Consider the following 16127-nt stretch of genomic DNA (forward strand, 5'->3'; position numbering starts at 1 on the left):
CAACACGGTGAGGAAAGGACACAGCCTGAATTTTACGTCAGCGGCCAGAGCAGGTAACTGGAACTCCAACGGCCACAAGGCATAAAATTCCGCTGGTGCGTCCGCCCCCGGTAGTTGCGTGGTCAGCGCGACAGACTGTCAATCCAAAGGGCCCGGGTTCGATTCCCGGCTGGGTTGGAGATTTTCTCCGCTCAGGGACTGGGTGTTGTGTTGTCCTAATCATCATCATTTCATCCCCATCGACGCGCAAGTCGCCCAAGTGGCGTCAAATCGAAAGACTTGCACCAGGCGAGCGGTCGACCCGACGGGAGGCCCTCGTCACACGCCATTATATCCGCTGGTGCACTTGGACTTCAAATAACCAAAATACAGTTCAACTCCACCGGATGGTGGCCAAACTTTCACCAATTCCAACACTCGCTGTTGCTCACGGGAATATCCCCAACAGCTAACCATGAAAACCAACGGCATAATGTGAACAGTCTGGCTTTGGTAATTAAATCAACACTCAACTTTGATGTCCTGGGTCGGTGAGCCACTAACCTCGTAGCTATCGGAACAGCTCCCACACACTCTGACACTGTGTAGAGACCGCCAGCGGTCCCGGCCCACTGCGCCGCGCGGAGATTTCCTGGCTGATCCACACCGATCGACCGACTCATTGCCAGTACGCCGTCAACATTTAAAAAAAGTTGTCAGTGGAAATGATACTGTAACCTCCCCACAATAAAAAAGTATGTCTAATCTTACTCAAATGGAAATGGACCTAGAGCTAAGTGTAACCTCACAGCAATTAAATTTAAAGACAATGACAATTAAATGAAAATATAATAGCAATCTGACCCTAGTGTAAGCTCCCCACAAAAATGAAAGTCAATTCAGTGATAATAAAATCTCAGTGACAATGAAAACGCAAATAGACCGAAATGTCGATCTTAGGCCCTGTGCAACAATTAAACTCAAATTCTTACCTCAGTAAAACTGCATCTGCTCTTATTTTTCGCCATAGCTTGGAGGAAATGCATCGCAAACATTGTTTGAACTTAAGTAAATTTTTTTAAAGGAAATGGAAGGCAAATATTCTTTCAATAAAATGTTTGTTTTGTTAAAGTGCTTGGTTTGAAAACAAAAATTATTATTGGGGCGATTCTTGAACAAATTAGTTACAGTTAATTTACACTACATTATCAGATGTGCGAAATGCTGCTTCATTACCTTATTAAAAAATATACCTTTTCGTGAATCTTGACCAGAGTGCCATGTCGACGCCCGCCGACTCCTCACACAACTGCTAACTCCCTACATGCAAGTGAACTCTACTGCGACTCGACCGCAACTGCACTCTCGCGCTACTGGACCGCAACTGCATCGCAACTGAACTGCACTCGACCGCAACTGCCTCGCAACTGAACTGCACTCTCGCGCAGTCAAGCGCAGACTAGGAACGACAAATAGCTCTCTGGTCAGAGACTCTGCAATGCCTCGCCATCGCCGCCACACAACATACGTGTTTCAACACCAACTACACACACAGTTTGACAAAAACTTGCACGAAGGCTTGAACGACACTAAGCAGTGGCTGTGTAATCACGAAGACAAATCGGGAGTCGATTCAGACACACAGCCAACCCACACGCGATCGGCGAGCCAATTCACGCCGTCCGGTAGGACGACCGATCGACGATCCACGATGACCGTCCCCGGCTCACGTGATGCGTGGCGGCAACGGTCGGGCGAGCCATGGACATGCGGGCCTCACTGCTGCTCCAACCTGACTTTTTTTTTAATCGTTGTGTTTGGTGGTTGCGGACGTCACCTGACATTCGTTCAAGTTCGTTTGTTGATCCTTCCACTCAGTTTTTTTATTACAGAGGACAACTAGCTTTCTGACCGAACACGCTGAGCTACCGTGCCGGCATTTTTTCCCCCCAGACTTCCTGGCAGATTAAAACTGTGTGCCGGACCGAGATTCGAAACACGAAGACTGAACTAGTGCCGTGTTCCAACTCCCCGACTGGCATCTCTGAACTGCACTCCTGGCACGTTCCAACTGACCCCACGACAGACGACAACTGGGAAGTAATAGCAGTGCACCAAAGATAACGCGTGAGGGCTATATAGATAGGCGCTGCTGCTGCTGCCGCTCACGGGCAGACAAAGCAGCAACTCAGTGATAACAGAAATTGAAACTAACATAACGGGGTGCGAGCTGTTTGAAGAACGAATACATTTAAAAAATAAGATCCCTTGCCTGTTAGTGAAACACTTGGCGCTGTCACAGAAAACAGAATACTACAGAAATCAGTCCATCGCAGTTTCGTGCGCGTTACTCACTTATTGTTGGTGTTGTCCCAGAAGCCTCTAGTCAGGATGAAGAGAGAGCTGTAGAAAAGCTAGAACGATGCCGGCAATGACTATAAAGAACCGCAGACGTAATATCAAAAGGACCTAGAACATTTCAGGCAACAGGCTAGGCCCGATATCTAAACTGACATTAAGAAAGGGTGCACCTTGTTCGTGTCATGAACCATCAAAGACTATTCACTATTTTGTGCTCCCCAGTTTATCATACCTGACCAAGTGATGGGTCAAATAGAATGAATTTGGAGATTCTTCTGTAGGAGCCAATTCTGGGTAGTTGTTTTTAATATACTCCAACATCAGCTTGTCGTAAACGTGTTTTAGACCATCATTTCTGCATCATTTCTTTTCTGTAATGCAGCAAAACGCTTCTCGGAACTGTGAAAATTGTTGTGTAGAACGACAGCTGAATTTCAGGGAAGGCGAAGCACTCGCCGCTGGTCTGCAAGCATGCGCGAAACTCTTGCAATATCGTCGTTAATCGTTCTTCATTGTTGCTGATTCCGATTAACTCAATCCCAGAAGCTACGTATAGAGTCATCATTCAGTTCTTTAGCAGCTAGATTAACGACATAAACGGTTGTGTGTTTATTTAAAGTTCCTGGGCAACATCCACTGAGGATCCACCCGATTTTAGAGAACAACAATGCTACAGACGGAGAGAGGAAGAAATGAGTTTCGGCGTTGCGTCCTCCACAATTTCAGAGTAGTGATCTGCTGCGATAAGTAATAAGTAAAACTTCTCCTTCACAGGGATCCGCCAACTGTAAATATTCGATGTTTCGATTTATCTTGACACCCTTGGGCGCAGTCGGAAGTTTCGTAAAACTACGTAAAGTCTCGAAAGGATTGAGCCAAACACGAGCGTTTTCCCATCCACTGCTTACCCTGGAAAACACAAATCTGCGAGGCGCGGATGTCAAAGAAGATTCGAATGTGTTTGCTGACGGAGGCCAGGTATCGATAACCTTTAGGTTTCGATTATCAATCAGATTTCGGAAAATGGACGTGGACTGTTTGCCTGCATCCAAAATGCAACCTGCGATTCGGCTTTCTTTTGTGGACCCTATTACAAACACCCGTGCCGGCTGAAGATGCGTGAAAACTTTTGAGCGTCTCGCGACGACATAGCCCACCGAGCAATTAACGGACACACTGTGAAACAGACTGATTGTGGCATGGCTTCGGTTGATTCGAATCATCACAAATTTATCGGTGAGCAGGCGGCTCTTCGTTTCTTCAACAGTCTTTGACAATATGGCCTCGCTCAAGACAAAGAAAACACCGATTTCTCGATCTTAGTATTGTCAGTCACAAAAGTGACAAGACCTGTTCCAAGCAATACTTGCTGTATTTAATTCCCTCTAGCGGCGTGTCATCTGGCAACTCTTCAATTGCTGATACTACATACGTAAAAAGACTTCTCCGAAGAGTTCGTTTTCTATTCAAGGTTTGTAGCTCTTCAAGAGGAATTGTAGTTCTTACCTTTCAATTACTACGCTACGTGCGCTCTCAGATATTCCACTGCTTCAAGTGAGCAAAGACTGACTAAATGAAACAACTCGCGTCTGCCCAGAGATGCTAGTGCGTATCGCGTGCGACAATTCAAGAGCGATTTTAAATATGCACGACCATATGACGGATTTTCGGCTAGATAAGACACTTCCTAATATTTTTATAACGACAACAGCAGACCGTGATTACATTTTTCTCATCCGCAAGAGTAGACGACGGTGCTAATAGGCTTCCGTGTAGTGCAACTACGCGTCTTCCGTTAATGGAAAGCATGTGGCAGTGTCATCCAATGACAACCCACACGCTCCCAGTCCCCGTTTTAGGCACCAAAAAATATCGCCGTCGATTTGCGAATATAAGGAAATGCAAGCCGATCACTTTTACAAAGTATTTATTCATGTAACTACGACAATAAGCGGACAACGATATTCAAGAAGACAGTCAACGATATTGTAAAATACACAAAGATATGACGAAAAGACGCTCAGGACAACGATGTACGGTGCCGCCAATCTTCTATAAGGATGTTTGTTGGTACAACCGTTAACCTCCATACGCTAACGTATGTGACTCGTTGCAAATATGTCTCACGAAGTGTCTTGAATTATCGACTCACGGTCGTTCACGAGTAAGTCTTCGTACATGAACGACTTTCTTGTAGCCTTGTGGCTTGGAAAACATTCATGTAACCATCTTACGCTAAATCATCTAAAAGAGAATAGGTTGAAAATTTTTACGTAGCTCGTTGGCTTCAATGTGGCGCTCTTGTTCTTAACGAATCAGTGCCGTTGCAAGTTTGAGTTAGAGCCCCATCGACATTGGAGATGGCTGATGCAGGAAATCGGCACTGTCGTTTTTAAGGAATCGAGCACCATTCAGTCGGACGGGTTTTTAGTGAAAATCAGGGTTGGGACAGGGATTTAAGGCCCACTCCCTCGAGTGATGCTAGAGGATTAGGCCTTGAAGTCAAGTTGACGAGATGTTGCCAGTACAAGGACAGAGCAAGAATAGGGAGAGGAGAGGGGATTCGGCTGTTCCTTTTAAAGGAACCATGCATCACTCGCGTCATTTGGTGTGGGGAAATCTGGGGAACCGAAGCCTAGGTTTTGAATCCATCTTCTCTGGAGTACGGGCCAGTGAGTTAAGCACTGCGTCAACTCTCTCGGTCGTCCAAGAAGAGCCCAATATCTTGATGACTGTGTATAAGAATAACATAATGAGTAGCTCTTCTTTGAAGCCTCTCTGTCTCATTGCACTGCGTGTAAGAAATACGAATCTCACCAGTTCGATTACATATCTTCAGATTATCATTTAGCAAAAGAACTAAGTACTTACTATATGCAAATAAAGGATGGCTGTATGCCATTCAAACACATTGAGAGGACACAAAACAATCGTTTCTTCCTATTCAGAGCAAATGTATTTCCGTATGGGAGGACTGGATTCTGCCTGGTTTTGTAAAACACAAATTCTTCAGACTTCCCTTGGCCAAATTTATTTCTGAACATGTGTGCCATTATCAGATGCTCTTTGTTTCTATTACGAGTATGAAAATAAGTGTTTAAATTATAATGGCGGTGATGAGGAATTAGGATGGAAGATTTATTTTTGCTCTTTTTTATTTCTGTTCTTTTCATTTTTTTCCTTCTTGACTAATATGTAGAACACTGACTTGCTCTGACTGAGAAGCGTGTCCTCAGCAACAGCACATTGTTTTTAGGAAGGTGGTCGGAAGTTAATGTAAATCACTTGTTGTAAGGCGGTAAATTTTTTTTTTAGACGTTATTACACTCATGTTACAGTTAAAACGTTTAATATTCTCAGATATGAAATAAAAACGAGGAATCAGTGATGTTGGTGCATATGTGGTTAAACATGTTTAGGTAAGGGAATAGAATTCGTGTTTTGCGTAAACAGGTGGAACTCAGTCCTGTAAACGCGCCTAAATGAAAAGCGCCATAAACGTAAGTATAATATTATAACACAGCTGCAGTTGCCAAAACGCTCCATTTGATACGACCAGTTTCAATTCTTGTTTGTATCATTATCAAGCGACAGCACTTAAAGTCGCCAATGGTAATGACCTTCGCCACGTTTCTAATCGGTTGTGACAAACAGATGCAACTGAAGTTTCTATGTTTCTCATAATTATATAGTAAACCGTTGAAATTTCGCACAGTACTCGTTAAACATTCAGAATTCATAGGAGAGGAGTAGGCGCTACGGACATTAATACTCGTAGTTAGTTATACAGCAGTGAAGTCCACACGACGCAGAAGTGCAGAAATTTCTGCTGGCTAGTGCGAGCAAATTTTGTCCGACCTGCAGCGAAGACAAAGTGCGCCTGAATTCTGGCGTGTAGCTGCCAGCTCGGCTGCGTGTGTACACAGTGTTTAATTAAAATGCTAATGAACGGGCAGCGGCCGTCTTGCTCCTTCTCCAGGCGCGTCTATTAACATGCCGCACGCCGTGTCGCGGCTATATTTAGTGCACGGGCTAATTTATACGGCCAGAGGACGAACAGTCCGCCTCCATAAGAGGCCCAGAAATTCAGCGCGCAGGCTCTGCGCATTCCGCGCAGTCACCGTGCGCGCTAGGGCTGTCCAAGCGCCGCGCCGCTGGCTACCTTGTGTTTGTATGCTGGCGTGGAGCTCAGAAACTAATTTCTCTAGTCTCTGGACTCGTGAACTGGGAGGCCTACCATCAGACTTCCAGAACACGTCTCTCAGCGGACTTCAGAAGAACGCGTGAGTGTGTAAATATCAAAATTATCGAGCAATGTCACGTCTCACACTTGTATTCTAATGATTCGAACATTGACACAACAATAACAGCAGCATCAACAACAATACAACACGAGCTGAAGTAGTATGTAAGAAAAAAATAAAAAAGACAACGAATAAATTCCATCGTTGCATTTACAACGAAAGAATAAAGAAAGGATCACCTACAAGGCATATACAGAGTCATAAAAAGCCTTGGATAAAGTAACCTCGTATAAAATGTTTAAAATCTGAGAAGCGAAATAAATTAAACAGTAACACGTCTTCTAGAGGAACAAAGGGTAGCGAAATCCGAATATCAATAGAGGAAACTTCCCGTAAGGCAAGGCTGGATCTCATCGCCAATATTATACAATTAAGCTGCCTCGGGAACAGATGCTGGCTCTACTTTTCGTGTCATACGGTTATTATGGCCAAAAGAAAGGATGAAGTAAATCTGTTGACTGATTTGAAAAAATTTTGCCTGCAGCCAGGTGCTGCTTTCAGTTAAATGAAAAGATGCAAATGGGACGTTTCCACAGTTCCAAAAATTTAGCAAACAGCATATGGTATCAATTAATAAATTAATTGATAGACAACTGATTATAATAAAAATTCTAAATGTAAGCATTGCAACTGTTCAGTCTGAATGTATGGCACATTGTACAACAAGTAGCTACAATATATTAAAACTGAAGTACACATTGTAGATGCTGCACTTTTGTGGGCGCTTTTGTTAGTGCCCATTTTCCAAATGAACTCATACGGCTCTGTTTTTTTAATACCATACTGCTTGAGATGATAACTGTGTTGGTTACATTGGTTAACTACAAAAACTAAATTTGACTGTGACGTTTGCCAAGAACTACATAGACCAGGTGCAGGAATCTAATTTCGGTACAATGTGATCGCTTTTATTTCTGTATAATATATGTTACTTTTGGAGTTGCTTATTCTAAAACAATTAAAACCTGAAATTGAGCTGAAAATAATATGTCCAGCGCGTTAATAATTACCTCAATATCACATTCCAGGTGTTAGCTACTGTTTTCACTGATAGACTGCCAATCGGGCAATTTATCAACAATGTCTCTTTCCACTTATTTAGTATAGTAAATTTAAATACATGAAAGGAATCAACTGCCAGTCCGTGTACCAAACACTGCAGTTCTGCGAATCTTTCTACATTTTGCAATGATTTTTTGCCTTGTGAATACCCTGTGAGAGCGAAGAAGAATTACATGATCCGCTGAATGGAATGAGTAGTCTAATGAGTGTAGAATATGGACTGAGAGTAAATCGAAGAAAGGCGAAAGTAACGAGAAGTAACAGAAATGAGAACAGCTAGAAACTTAACATAGGATTTATGGTCACGAAGTAGATGAAGTTAAGGAATTGTACTACGTATGCAGCAAAATAACCAATGACGGACGGAGCAGGGAGGACGTCAAAAGCAGACTAACACAGGCAAAAAGGGCACTCCTGGCCAAGAGAAGTCTGCCGGTATTAAACATAAGCCTTAATTTGAGGAAGAAATTTCTGAGTATGTATGTTTGGAACACAGCATTGTATGGTAGTGAAACGTAGACTGTGAGAAAACTGGAACAGAAGAGAATCGAAGCATTTGAGATGCGGTGTTACAGACGAATGTTGAAAATTAGTTGGACTGATAAGATAAGGAATGTTGAGGTTCTGCGCAGAATCGGAGAGGAAAGGAATATGTGACTAGCATTGACGAGGAGAAGGGACAGAATGATAGGACATCTGTTAAGACATAAGGGAAAGACTTCCATATACTAAAGGGAGCTGTATAGTGCAAAACCTATAGAAGACGGAGATTCGAATACATCCAGCAAATAATTCAGGATGTAGGTTGCAAGTGCTACTCTGAGATGAACGGACTGGCACAAGAGAGGAATTCATGGCGGGCCGTATCAAACCAGTCAAAAAAGTCTGATGAAAAAGAAAACAAAACTCTATAGCACCATTCCAAAACAACCTCACGGAAGTCCAACATTATTCCAACATTATTCATCAGATCATGTATATACGTTGTGTTAGGGGTATAAGAGCAGATTTTTATTGGTGACTGAGGACAGTGTACTAAACAATATTACATCAGTTTTTACTACATTTGCAGACTAATAATTATACCTATTTGCAGTAATATGTTTTTAGGTGGGTTAGTACCGACAAGTACATATGCTAAGAGCAAGCCACTAATGCTTATTTTCCCCTGGGCAGCATGTCGGGTGTTGAAGTGTGGACGGCGCGCGGGATTAGCCGAGCGGTCTCAGGCGCTGCAGTCATGAACTGTGCGGCTGATCCCGGCGGAGGTTCGAGCCTCCCTCGGACATGGGTGTGTGTGTTTGTCCTTAGGATAATTTAGGTTAAGTAGTGTGTAAGCTTAGGGACTGATGACCTTAGCAGTTAAGTCCCATAAGATTTCACGCACATTCGAACATTCGAAGTGTGGACGCATGGACGAAAAACTAATAGTCTATACGGACAGGCGTAGTCCACTTAGTGGTGCAGCTACGACCGTGCAGAAAACATCAGGTATTCGTCACATGTCTGCTGGAGGACTGTTAGATGCAGAGAAAAAGCAACAAACAGACTGAAGTGTGTACATATTAATGTACAATTGATCACAATAACTAACACACCGTATATGTTGAAATGTAACATTCTCTTGTGGGCAACCAGAAGTGAATTCATTCCATTAAGAACGATATGTCGTCCAATATTCTAGGATGGGTCGTTTGTAGACCCAACACATATCTCTGTGGCACACTCGAATTACTTCTACACCTGCCGATGATTCTCCATACAAGATAACCTGCTGCGTCTCCCTACCAAAAAATCTTCAGCCCGGTCGAAAATTTTGCCTGGTACGCCATATGATCGTACTTTTGATAATGAGGGTAAATGTGACACTGAGTTAAATTTTTTCGGAAATCGAGAAATATTGCATCTGATTGTCTGCCTCGATCCATGGCTTTCAGTACGTCACGTGAGAAATGTGCTGCTTGGGTTTCGCTTGACTGATGCTATCGGAGCTCATGCTGGTTGGCATGGATGAGGTCATTCTGTTCGAGAAGCATTACACCTCATCTTCTCGAAAATGCTTGAGAGTCGCAGCCTACTAGAGGAGACCTAACAAGGGAACCTCGCCATCGCACCCCCCTCAGATTTAGTTATACGTTGGCACAGTGGATAGACCTTGAAAAACTGAAAATAGATCAATTGAGAAAAGAGGAAGAAGTTGTGTGGAACTGTGAAAAAATGAGCAAAATATACAAACTGAGTAGTTCATGGGAAGATATGCAATGTCAAGGAGACCGAGAACGCAGGAGCGCCGTGGTCTCGTGGTAACGTGAGCAGCTGCGGAACGAAAGGTCCTAGGTTCAAGTCTACCGTCGAGTGAAAACTTTAATTTTTTATTTTCAGTTTATGTGACAAACTCACTTTTTTGGGAGTGATTATCGCATCCATAAGAAAACATAAATCGGGCAAGGTAGAAGAATCTTTTTACCCCTTCGCCAAGTGTACAAGTTAGGTGGGTCGACAACATATTCGTGTCATGTGACGCACATGCCGTCACCAGTGTCGTATAGAATATATCAGATGTGTTTTCCTGTGGAGGAATCGGTTGACCTATGACCTTTCGATCAAATGTTTTCGGTTCCTATTGGAGAGGCACATCCTTTCGTCTACTAATCGCACGGTTTTGCGATGCGGTCGCAAAACACAGACAGTAAACTTATTACAGTGAACAAAGACGTCAATGAACGAACGGACAGATAATAACTATGCAAAAATAAAGAAAATAAAATTTTCACTCGAGGGAAGACTTGAACCAAGGACCTCTCTTTCAGCAGCTGCTCACGCTACCACGGGACCACGGCGCTCCTGAGCTCGTTTTGTCCATGATGTTGCCTGTGCGACCCGTGGACTTTTCAGTTTGTATATTTTGCTTATTTTTTCACAGTTCCACACAACTTCTTCCTGTTTTCTCAATTGGTCTATGTTCAGTTTATCAAGGCCTATCCACTGTGCCAACTTATAACTAAATCTGAGGGGGTGCGATGGGGAGGTTCCCTTGTAAGTATGTATCACAGTTTTGTGAGAAGTGAGCAGCATCGGTGATGATCTACTGGGCCTTTGCATCCCGTCGGATTGCCACGGCTAATGCTGATACCGTTTCTTTTGCGTCCAGGTGACACAAGACAGTCGACGGTGTGTGGCTGGTGTCCAACAACCTCTGTAGCGTGACGGTAACAATGAGCTTACGACCGTAGGTGTGCCGACCTCTCAGTTCGTTACAGCGTCGTAATGGGAAAATTCTCATAGGGTAAATGCTATTTCATTATACATAATGTCCAGTTTGCAGGTCTTAAAGCTGTTAGACACTCCGCTTCGTATGTTACTACCGGACTTAAGGCCGGGCACACGTGCATCTGAGGTGCTGGTCGCAGTTTATAGCTCTCTACGGTTTCCTGCCCATCACAGCACGTTATATCCACATTACTGTTATTTACGGCAGATACGTGCAGCCAGTCCGGCCGTGGTGGCGGGGAGGGGGAGCTGGTGATATTGTCGACAAGCAGTAACACTGTGCGCCAGCCACTGGTTAGTTGCGGGCCTGCACAGTCATAACTGTGTAACAAGCATTTAACACAGTCCTCCAAGCACTCACAAGCAGCGTCGTTGTAAACTGTACGTTCTGCTAAACTCTGGTTCATAATTTTTACCGAGCTGATTTTCAAGTTGTTTGAGAAGCAATAACACACTGTCAGCTGCCTGGAGTACCAACGTTAAAGATTAATATTATGTATATAGTGTAAGAAACTAATGTTCAGAAAAGGTTAATCTTGTTTCTTCTTTTTCCTGATCTCTGTGCCGTATCTTCACGGGATCGGCTCTTAGTATGGATTTGGCAATTTTCGTTGTAGAGGGTGGCCGGATGCCCTTCTCCTCCGAGATGGAAATTGTGAAGCAGAGAGTGTCGTACTTAGTTATACGATTGTCGCCTCTAGCCAGCCCTGTTAATAGCTTAATATATTTTATTATTCCGTTTCTCGATATTAATATTTATTTTTTATGTGCTGCAGTCTTTTTTTTGGAATTACTAGAATTACCCCAGGAAATTAAGGCTTTCCAAATGTGACATCGTTTTAAGATCATGCCCCTAGGAACAAATATTTGATTGAAATTTAAAAGCGTTGCTATCGAGTAAATCTTGTCAGTACTCTCGTTAATAGTCTGTATGTTACGTTATTACTATGCAAAAAAAGTAAACTGAGCCGGAAGAGATCTCGGAAGGCCTAACGCAATCGACCGACCACCGTGTCATCCTCAGGCAAGAGGCTTCATTCTATGCGGATATCGAAGAGCACGTAGTTGACCTGCCAGGGTAGCCGAGAGCGCTAATGCGCTGCTTCCTGGATTCGGGTAGGCGCGCCGGCCCCAGATCGCATCCGACCGGCGGATTAACGACGAGGGTCGGTATGCCAGCCAGCCTGGGTGTGGATTTTAGGCGGTTTCCCACATCCCGCTAGGTGAATACCGGGCTGGTCCCCACGTTCAGCCCAAGTTAGATGACTCGCAGACATTTGAAAAACGTTCGCACTATACCATGGCTTACATTAGACGCAGATAACTGGGGTGAACTCATTCCGTCCCGGGGGGTTCGGGGTGGCGGTTCGGGGTAACACGGCCGACTCCGAGTGATGCGGGACAAAGGCCCCAAGAAAGAAAGAAAGAAATGGAAGAACATGTAGTTAGCACACTGTTCTCCTGGCTGTTGTCAGTTTTGATGACCAGAGCAGCTACTTCTCAGTAAAGTACCCCTCAGTTGGCCTCACACAGGCTGAGTTCATCCCACTTACTAACAGCTCTCAGCAGTCCTGGACGGACACCCATCCAAGTGCTAGCCACTCCCGACAGCGCTTAATTTCTGTGATCTGACGGGAATCACTTGTACCATTGTGGCGGGACCGCTGGCGTTATTGCTCTACCGCATATCAATAACCAGTAGGTGAAATCAAATTTGTTTTGGTTGGCAGGAGAGCCAACACCGTGTTACTAGGAGGAGGCCGAAAGGCACGCGTTTTAGCTCACGCAGGCTGGCGTGAGGTCTGGAACACGACAAGGAAATTAGAATTTAGAAAAACGGACGTAGCTGGTGGAATACTTAACTTCAATCCGTTAATGAAGAACGTCGGTCTTGACGGTACATGATTCATAATATCAATAGTAACTGATAATGGCGCCTTGCTGGGTCGTAGCAAAAGACGTAGCTGAAGGCTATGTTAAACTATCGTCTCGGCAAATGAGAGCGTATTTTGTCAGTGAACCATCGCTAGCAAAGTCGGTTGTACAACTGGGGCGAGTGCTAGGAAGTCTCTCTAGACCTGCCGTGTGGCGGCGCTCGGTCTGCAATCACTGATAGTGGCGACACGCGGGTCCGACGTATACTAACGGACCGCGGCCGATTTAAAGGCTACCACCTAGCAAGTGTGGTGTATGGCGGTGACACCACAAAATTAAGCAGAACTATTATGAAAAACATATCAGAAATAAACACAGATTTACATTTTCAAGACAGGTGAAACTGTTAAGACATTGAAGAAACTCAGTTCATTTCCAAATATCGCATGTTCTCGCTGAAGGATCTTCTTCTGTTTCATGGTACAAGATAGTGCACAAACGATGAAGTATGGCGTAATGGTTCAAGTGTTATGTAAGAGTTATATAAGTGTTCTGAGCCTGAACAATTAACAATATATTCCAAATAGCTTTGATATATTACACAGTACTTAAACATGTAGAACCCGAAATACTTAGAAATGCTGGCGAAAACAAAATCTCATGTCTAACAATACCAACTGTAGAAAGTATTGGAAACATTATGGTGGCCTGTAGCGCGCTTTCTCTCATGTCATTCTAAAATCACCCAATAGACTGAGGTGCCGACCAAAAACTATCGTGTGTTTCTAGCATTCATTTCAGCGGTCGTCGAGGAGAACACTGTTGGTACGCCTTGGTTCATCTGGGAGGTCAGTTGGTCGACAGTCGCCCGTGGTGCACCACGGATGCATCCGCGCCGGTTTTTGATAGCGCCATTTTGCCATGCACGGTATACTTTAACCACGAAGGCACGCGGGCAGTTTACAAACTTAACCATTTCCAAAATGCTTCCACCTTCGGTCGAAAAGCAATGATCGTGCCCCTTCGGTAAAAGGATAAATCGCTCCGTTTGCGCATTACGAAACCGTATGCGTTGTTTCCGCGTCCCTTCCGACACGCTTTATATATCCTCCACTGCTAGTGCTGCCATCTAGCGTCTTGACCTCGAACATAGGCAGTGGTTACATTAATGTGAGTTGACCGTGTACGTGCACGTGTCACGCGTCCCGACTCCTGACCCTTGCCAGGGTCATCACCTTACGCTGGCCGCCCCGGTAGCTGAGTGGTCCAGGAGCGCCGTGGTCCCGTGGTTAGCGTGAGCAGCTGCGGGACGAGAAGTCCTTGGTTCAAGTCTTCCCTAGAATGAAGATTGTAACTTTCAGTCTGCTTTCGGCTGCGGTGGGGCGAGGACGTCCGCTGCGCCCCGCCGTGCGCGACCGTGAGCGCTTGCTTGTGTTTACCTTCTCGCGGCGCGAGTTGTATTTGTTCCAAGTTCAGTGCGATTATGGCACACACATGGCGCCACGATACGATCAAAGTTACTTTCCAACCAGATCACGCGCGTCCTCGAGCCTATGAAATAGAACAGTTCATACGCGACGATCTACTTTTAGATCCGGCGACTGTCGTCGGAATACATTTTTCTATAACGGCGAGCGTGGTTTATGTTAAAATGACCAGTGCAGAGGTCTGCGCGACAGTGGTTTCTAAATACTCGAACTCTCTCCGATTCAAACATTCTGACGGGCATATCGGTGCAGTGACGGTGGATCATGCAGGCATGGGCCTAAGGACTGTAAGAGTTTTTGAGCTCCCCTTCGAGGTCCCAGAGGAAGTTGTCAAGGACGCCTTCCGACCATATGGCAATGTTATCAGCCACGTTGCAGAAAAGTGGCAAACTTTCTCGACGTATAAGGTCTACAACGGTGTGCGCCAAATTAAACTTGAGCTCAAGAAACATGTGCCGTCCTATTTGAATATCGGTGGCTGTCGTGCAATCATCATGTACGACGGTCAACCGCGTACCTGTTCCGGATGTGGGAAGGAAGGCCATGTTCGATCGAGCTGCTTACAACGTAGAATTACGCAGATACCAGTGGGAGACTCCGTTTCCCCGACGGGGACGACAATCCTGCCCCTCACGTACGCTCAGACGACGATGCGCACCATAGTTGAGGACGAAACGGGCGATCAGACACATCCATCGACGCCAGAAGTACGAAGGGAGGAAGAGGAAGGACCCTCGGTGCCAACCCATATGTCGCCCCCTCCACAGCAACAACAGCAGCAACAGTCCCACGGACTCCAGACGCAACATAACATTCAGAACGCGATGGACGTGGACGCGAACATTGTCCCGACCGCGGCTTTCCTAGCGGAAGGTGATACGACGCTGGATTGCCTCCCGCATTCGGATACGGATGTCCACGTTCGAAAGCAACGTTCGCCCCGACGACGCAAGCGACGTCGGCGGACCCCTTCTGACGATTACCTCCTACACACGGCCGGTCAAGAAGGTGACATCTCATCAGACAGCATGGATGCTGCGCCTGCTGAGGATCTAAGTGGTGTAGACGGTTCACTTGCCCATACTACGAGTGCCCAGTTACTTCTTGCACCACAAACGCGGCAGGTCGCGTCGATGGATGGCGCTCCGTCTACCTCTACCAAAGACGACGTACGTGAGAGATTTAGGTGCCGATCAGCTACACAGCATCGTGTTGCACCCACTGTGGTCGGACGATGTTGAGGAACTTCCTGAAGAGGGCACGGGTGATAGGGGAGGGGGCGGCATTGGGGATGCCACTCCTAGCGTGAAAGACTCATAATTTGTAACGGGTTTGGTGGGTCCGGCATCTCTTGCGGTTAGCTTTTATTGCCATGGCGTCTACCCTAGGTGAAGAGGCTAGGCAGCACACCTTTCGCCTTGCCACAATCAATATCAACGCGATACGGGCACCACACAAACTGACAATGCTACAACGCATGCTTGATGCGGCGGACATCGACGTGGCCCTCTTACAGGAAGTATGTGTCGCCAGTTTCCCTGACTTCTACGGATATACCGCCCACATCTCCCACGCCTCTTCTACCGATTGTGGTGTGGCTGTTCTGCTACGGGACGGTTTGGCGGCTACGGACGTACTGTACTTACCGAGTGCAAGAGCCATGGCAGTAACTGTCAACGGTGTACGACTCATCAATGTATATGCCCCTTCAGGATCAGGGAGACGGAGAGATCGGGCCCGCTTTTTTTCGGAAGATATTACGCGTCTATTTATGGGCCACATAGACGAT

Source organism: Schistocerca nitens, chromosome 5 (assembly GCF_023898315.1).
Source record: "Schistocerca nitens isolate TAMUIC-IGC-003100 chromosome 5, iqSchNite1.1, whole genome shotgun sequence".
Classification (NCBI taxonomy): Eukaryota; Metazoa; Arthropoda; class Insecta; order Orthoptera; family Acrididae; genus Schistocerca; species Schistocerca nitens.